Consider the following 7,411-nt stretch of genomic DNA (forward strand, 5'->3'; position numbering starts at 1 on the left):
GGCAAAATAGATTATTTTTGACATGCTGGTAAAGGACATCCCATGTGATTTGCTATATCATATTAAGTGATGTTATTGTATGACACAAACATCAAATAACACCTTCTGTCAAAACACCCCAAGTGTTTGAAGCTAAACAAATGAACACTAGCAACATACAAGTTTTGTTTGGGGAGAATAGGTTACTGCTTCATGCAGAGAAGAATTCAAGGGCAAAGCATGGTAAAGTGAAAGTAAGTCTATTTCGAGAGATATACATTCCATAGACAGAGTGCAGTCTGTCTCACTGAGAAGGTAAAATGGCTTAGGAGATACACACTCCATAAACAGAGTGTGGGCCACCTGAGAAGCAGAGAGCTATAGAGTGAGAGTGACAGAGCAAGAGTGAGAGTGACCACAAGGTGTAGGGTTGTTAGGTTTTATAGGCTTGGTAATTTCATATGCTAATGAGCAGGATTATTCCAACTACTTTGGGGAAGAAGTGAGTATTTCCAGGAAATGCCCCACCTACCCACTGTTTGACCTTTTATGGTCAGCCTGGGAACTGTCATGGTCCCTGTGGGTGTGCCATAAGGCTCAAGGTCTACTGGAAGTTGAATCTTCCACCATCTTGGTTCTAACAAGTTTGTCCTGTCCTCAATGGCTGTGTCATTCATTCAATGGTTGTGCCCTTCCCCTTTTCCTCCCATTTCAGTTTTAAATCGATCTCTCAAAATTTTTGAGCATCAATTTGTGTTTTCTCTTCAAGTAAGTTGTTTTGTATGCATTTGATATTAAATTTGAAGAACTTAAATGCTCCATATATATTTGCTTTTATTGTGCAATTAAAAAAAAACTTTATTTTTTTTCTTTTGAGCATTGATGATTACCATAAAATCTTACCAGTTTTTTGTGGTAATTCTTAATGTTCCCATGATAGCTATTTTTAAAATATACACCAACAAATTATAAGAACAATAACAAATATAACTTCAAGTTATATAATTCTTAAGCTCACTCAACAAATAATTTTATTTGGTTATAGAAAAATTATAAACTATTTCTTGTGTCTCTTTTTACAGAGAAACAACAAAAAGCATATAGGTGGGAATTCATATTAGAACAAATAAGCATTCAAAACTAAATTCAGATTATATGTAATACAATCCTACCACCTACTGACTACATAAGAACTGAAAGCTTCTCAATGATGATAAATGAATGAATCACTTTGTAATCACTATTTAAATTTTAAATGGGATAAAGCAATATTCTATATTTTGGCCAATTTGGAAAATTATATCTTGAAAGATACATACCAAATTACTGGTGGTGACTATTATTAAGATTTGAGAAAGGAATGCTTACTTCAACAGCATATGTACTAAAAATTGGAATGATACAGAAATTAGTATGGCTCCCATGTAAGGATGGCATGAAAATTCATGAAGCATTCCATTTAAGAAATTAGGGAGGAAAGACTGCTTTTATATTGACATAATTTGGGAATAAAAAATATTTCAAAATAAATATAATATGGCCAACCATGATGTAATTTCCCTTTATGTCATTAAGTGTAGTCATTAATTAAAATGTATTGCACACTTTAATATTTATTTTTTGAGCATCTGGATTCTAAATGTAATTATAAGAATGGATTATGAGACAAAATTGTTTCAGATTTTTAGCTTTTTTCAGATTTTAAGTTTTCACTTTTTAAAGGACCATCTTTTAAATGATAACATTTCTCTAGAAATGCATATGAGTGCTAAAAGCAAGTGGAGACAGAAAAAATCTTTCCTTAAAAGTATAAGGCAAATTCTAAAAGGATTAAACAATCCAAAGACATAAAATCAAGGAAATGCCATCTCTAATAATTGGTCATTCTTTGGTCATTCTCTCTCTTTTTTTTTTTTTTTTTTAATAATACCTCAAGATAGTCTTTGATATAAAAAACAGACAAATGTTAAAAGTTTTAATCTTTATTTTTTTTGTGGAATGTAAGAGTGGGAATTAAGTAATGTTTAAAATTAAGAATTTAAAAATTAGAGGGTTTATTAACTAGCTTATAGGACCATAATTTTATGAGAAATATAAATGTAGTCTGTATATTAAAAAACAATCTTGTCTTATATTTATTCTATACATAATCACTTTTTGTGATTTTTTTTCAGTTTCATGTAACCAGATAGATTTCATAATTAGTCTCATAAGTAAGTAGTAAATCCAATAAATGTAAATATTTCAAGACTATCCAACTACCTTCCAAAATAACAAAAAGTACAATAAATAATATTTGTAAAGGAAAAATCAGGAATATTTTTTTTTGTCCTTAATAATATTGTTAAGCTCTTATTAAAATAACTTTTGCCACTCACTGACTTTACATAGAATTCATGATCAGGGCTTAGGAGAACAAGAAGGTGATAGAATAATATACAGAGGAATATACTCCTATAAACACCATGACAGTTTTTAGCTTGTAAAACTTCTGTAGTAAGCTTAATGCTAAAGAGAAATCCATCTGCACCTTGTGGAATTAATTAGAAATTGACTTAGAGTAGCAATAAATGCTTACTTGCAATTATTTTTTAGGGGCTAAGTGTGAAATATATGTTAAAAGATTCCACTGAAAATAGCTAACTCAATTGGTTTTTAGCTTCAGATTTGAAGTTCTTAATGATAATATGTTAACAACACAGAAAACATCTAAGTTAAATAGGATCTAATGCTCACTGATTTCACTAAGTGCCCCATGACATGAATTTGCAGTGTAATTTATCATAAGATACAGATAAGAAGCAGAAGTGGGTAAACTGACAGGTTTAACTGATTATACCAAATAAAAATACAATAAATATATTCACTTCCAGAATATGCAGGAGTTAAGATATATACATTTTATTTTAAATTAAATCACAATAAAAGATTACAGTAAACAAGATTCAATGCCATTGCAGTTTGATGAGTTTAATTCTCATTCCAAATTAACTCAGGTCAAAGGTGAGGAATATTTTATCTTTGTATTTTATGTTTTACTATTATTTGGAAAAGATGGTGTTTTTTAAAGTCAGTTGAATTGAACAAAGCTAGAAATAGTATTTTTCCTATTTTTTAAAGGAAATATATGACTTCTTGGGATAAGACAACTTTCATAGGTATTTTATATGTACAATTTTTAGCACCCATAAGATAGTATTTTGTGCTAATTTGATACCAGTTAGAGCAGAAATCAAAATTGGGTGTGGAAAACAATTCCTAGTATTTTGTATAAGTTTCTCAAATTTTTTAACTTTAGTTAGTCATAAAGACAGTAATTCTCTATTGATGGTTATATAGATATGTGATACATATATCATGATGCTCAATAAATGTATTCCTCTTCATTGAAAACAGTTTATATTTCTAGTAGTCAATTACATTTTCTCTGTTCAGTATAAAAATATGCAGGTAACTCAATTATCTCAGAAAAATGGCTAACACAAAATATTATAGTCATAGTAATATTACTTATACATTTAAGGTTAAAGTAATAAAATTCAAGGCCCCTCAGTGGGAGGTAATTAATTAAACTGTTCACAGGGGTCATATGTTTCTATAAAATATGTATATAAAATTCATTGGTTTACAGTACAGGAAATTTATATATTTTGTATATATTGCATAAGCTTTAAGCCTTACAAAACTGAGACCTGCTTTTGGGTAAATAATAGACAAAAATATTGTTGAACTACTGATTTTTTTTTTTCATTTTCAGGTGAAGTTATAGATTCTTGGATTTCAAGGAAGTTGAAGGAATCATTTATATAAGCCATACTTTATGACTAAGCCTTTTTAAAAATAATTAATGTGTTCACATTGCTCATAAATTTCTATAGGGCAAAAACTGATAATACAGTTAAATTGTAGACAGTGTATTTTTTTTTTAATTTAAATAGCTGACTGGATTACCACCTACCAGTTGATTAATGAATAATAAAATTATGTGAAAAAATGATTCCAGTTATTTCTGCCATCTTTGTAACCAGACATGACAAATAAAGCAGTGCAAGTTTATAAGCAAGTATTGAATAATACCATTGGTTTCACTTGGTGACTTAATATCCTGTTTAGACAACAAAAGTACAATATAGATAATAGTTTAAAATATGTTCATTTCATGTGTACATTGTGAGTATTTTATTAAAATTTTTCATAGAACTAAAATGTTGATATATTGATTTATTCAGTGTGTTAATCCATAAATAATTTATTGAACGTGTACTTTGTTCACAATTCTATACTAAAATCTGTGAGGAAAAACAAAATTTTCAGTCTCTAAGTGGCCTGCAATTTAATTGAAAAGATAAAACATGAGTGATTCTTCAATTAATCAAAATAATTTTCTATTTTTTCAAAAAGAATCAAAAACAAAACCTCCAGGGAAATAAATTGTATACTAAAAACTCAGAAAGCATTAAAACCTGAAAAATCCTATTCTAAATGTTTTTCTTTCCACTCTGTGGACATACTATAAATATTTAAAGCTGGTGATCATTAAAAACAGCCAGATGCCATATTAGTCTATTGTAATTTTTTAGGAGAACTGAATGCTTGTATTAGAAATGGCAGATAGCTAGACATGAGCAGAGAAAGGGGGTGCAGGCCAAAAGGCAGGAATTGGGCAGAATGGAGAGACATAGGCCAAATGTAGGAAATCATGCATCATGTAAGCATCAGGAATCCCTGGGCAGAGAAAAAAAAGCAGAAATATCTGGGCTGACAAATGGTCACACCTTTTGGGTTGATAAGTGGCCTGGAGGCTACCAAAGATAGGTGGGAAAAGGCAGGGATCTCCAGTGTCCAAATGTAACCTTTTGCTCATATACCCTTATTTCAATAAAATTAGCCTAGTAGAATAGAAATACCCATCATGCACCGATGACATGGCACTTCTGATCCAGACTAAATAAGAACAAAAATCCCTCCTTCCTTTGGGAAGCTGGAGTTGGGGTGATAATCAGCAAATAAGACCCCAAACCCTTCCTTCCCCAATTAATATTCTGCCCATTCATTTTTACAATCTATGTAACCAACTTGCCAAAGAAACTCAGAGCAGCCACTCACTTGAGCCTGCTCACTCTCCCCTTGAGAGTATACTATTTATCCCTTAATAAATCCTCACTTTACTTTCTTAACCTCCCTGTCTCATCTCTGAATTCTTTCTGGGACAGGACAAGAACCTGGACACCAGTAACATCTACTGGCAACACTTTAACTAGAATGATTTTTCCCTCCTACCCAGTATTTTAGGATGTGTAAGTAGACAGAAAAGATATGAAAGGGCTTGATAAATCTAGGTATAAAAGTTAAAGATACAATTGGACCCTCACAAACAGTAGTTTAAATAAAGAAGACATTTATTTTTAATTTAACAGAAAGTCTGGGGTTAAGCCCTACTAGGTTTGGTGAATCCATTAAAGGATATCATCCTGGTACTTGACTTCACCATTCAAACTTTCATCCTCGTGTTTATATACTCATGGCTACAGAATGGTTGACTCCAGTCTCATGTTCCCATTCAATCCAGGAAGCAGAAAGAAGGGTCACATGCTTTATTATTGCAAGCATTCAACTTTTTATAATAGCTTTTTGGGTGGGATACTGGGAAGCTTTATAAATGATTTTGGGGAAAAATGAGACACATATTCCTCTTCAATCCACTTTGAGTACACTCATTGTGAAATAAATTATAATTTGGCTTATTCATCACTGAAACCAAACTACTTATAATCTTGCTTTCCTCTGCTGTAGAGTGTGGAAAGTTAAATACTTCTCCTCTAGCAAATTTCCAGCTAGATATAGCTTTTAAAATGGTGTTGGACATTGAATTGTATGCATTCATTTGCTTTCCTTCTAGATAAAAAGTTGATGTGCTAGCATGTGTAACCTCTTCTCACATGCTCTATTTTATAATTATTATTAGTTTTGTATATATTATTTGATTACTTTGTCCTATACATTTTCAGAGAGAAATATCATTGCAAGTGATAATAGCTTTCAGATTATTTCATATAATTTCAGTTACAAATATATTTTTTATAATAAATTGATGCCTTATATGGTGGTTACTAAAAATGAATGTGCAAAATGGTTTTAATAGGAAAAGGATTCCAGAATAAATAAAAATATTCTGAGCATCTATATCTAGTTTATTCAATTACCAATTATAGATCAAAATGAATATACAAACATACTGAAAGATCAGATAGCATTTTTAAATGTTCTTTAATAATGATCTTGTGACCAGTTAAGTGTGTATACCTAGCTTAGGGAAAATCTATTTTATCCTGGGGTAGTTAATTTATTTAAAATACCTTAGGTTGAAATTGGAGCTTAATATATTTAAAAGATTTTAGTCCATAAATGTTCTTGTTATTTAATAGGCTCAAGTATCTTTGGTTCTAGTGTTCTTGATTACTCAACATTGTAGCTAACATTTAAATTGTACAAATGTTATACCAGGTATTGTTCTATGTGCAGTACTTATATAAACTCATTTAATTCTCCTAACAATTGTGTGAAGTAGTAACCATTATTTTCCCCATTTTATAAATTAGGAAACTGAGGCACAGGAAAGTTAAGAAAATTTCCCAAAGCCACATAGTAATTGGCAGGCTGGAGTTAAACTGAGGAAATCTGCTCCATGATCAATGTTCATACTCTACAATTCTGCTGATCTATAACAGGAAAGATGGTATTTTAAAAAAAGAAAATATTTTAATGCCTTATTTATTACTTTTATCTGGACTGTATGAATAACACTTTTTAGGCATTTATCATATTTATAGAAGAAATTTTTGTAACACTTTGCTAATATCTAGAATTTAGGAAAAGCTTTACTCAGATTGTTGCCTTAAACATTTACTGGTACATATATATCCCATATTTATAATATTCATAATTTATAAATAAGTAAATATGTTTTGCCAATGGGAAACAGGAGTAAGCAAGTTATATGTCTTGCTTTTCTATTGCTAATCCCTTTGTGAAACTTCAGTAAACTGCAGTAAAACCAACATATGGTAAATTTAATACAGTGGGAGAGAATAAAACATTTGCCACAAAAATATCCATCACTGTCTCCATAGACTCAATGGCTTCTGCAAGCTGGTAATAAGGAGATATAAATGATTTGACTCTGCCAATTTCTAGTTGTTCAGTGAGTGTAAAATATAGGGATTATAAAATGTTCCTCTGCCACATATTTTAGTGGTGATTGGAGTATTTAGTGAAATATGGGATTTTATTCTTAGCATTTTAAGTTAATAGCAATAACTGTAAAACTAATATTGTTCTTTCCAGTAATTGCCATCATCCATCATACTGCTGAGTAATACAGAAGCAAATATGTGCTACTCTACTTCAATGCAGGTTCCTAGGGAAAACTACA

At 30.7% G+C, this 7,411-nt stretch overlaps 1 non-coding gene across 1 annotated transcript; it reads left to right on the top strand.

Annotated features, from left to right (window-relative positions):
- Positions 1-1,339: 1,339 nt before the first annotated feature.
- Positions 1,340-1,444, top strand: LOC123615148 (U6 spliceosomal RNA). The gene has a single exon (XR_006722704.1). It is a non-coding gene; the product is annotated as a U6 spliceosomal RNA (small nuclear RNA).
- Positions 1,445-7,411: the final 5,967 nt, after the last annotated feature.

The sequence above is a fragment of the Camelus bactrianus genome, chromosome 14 (assembly GCF_048773025.1).
Source record: "Camelus bactrianus isolate YW-2024 breed Bactrian camel chromosome 14, ASM4877302v1, whole genome shotgun sequence".
Classification (NCBI taxonomy): domain Eukaryota; kingdom Metazoa; phylum Chordata; class Mammalia; order Artiodactyla; family Camelidae; genus Camelus; species Camelus bactrianus.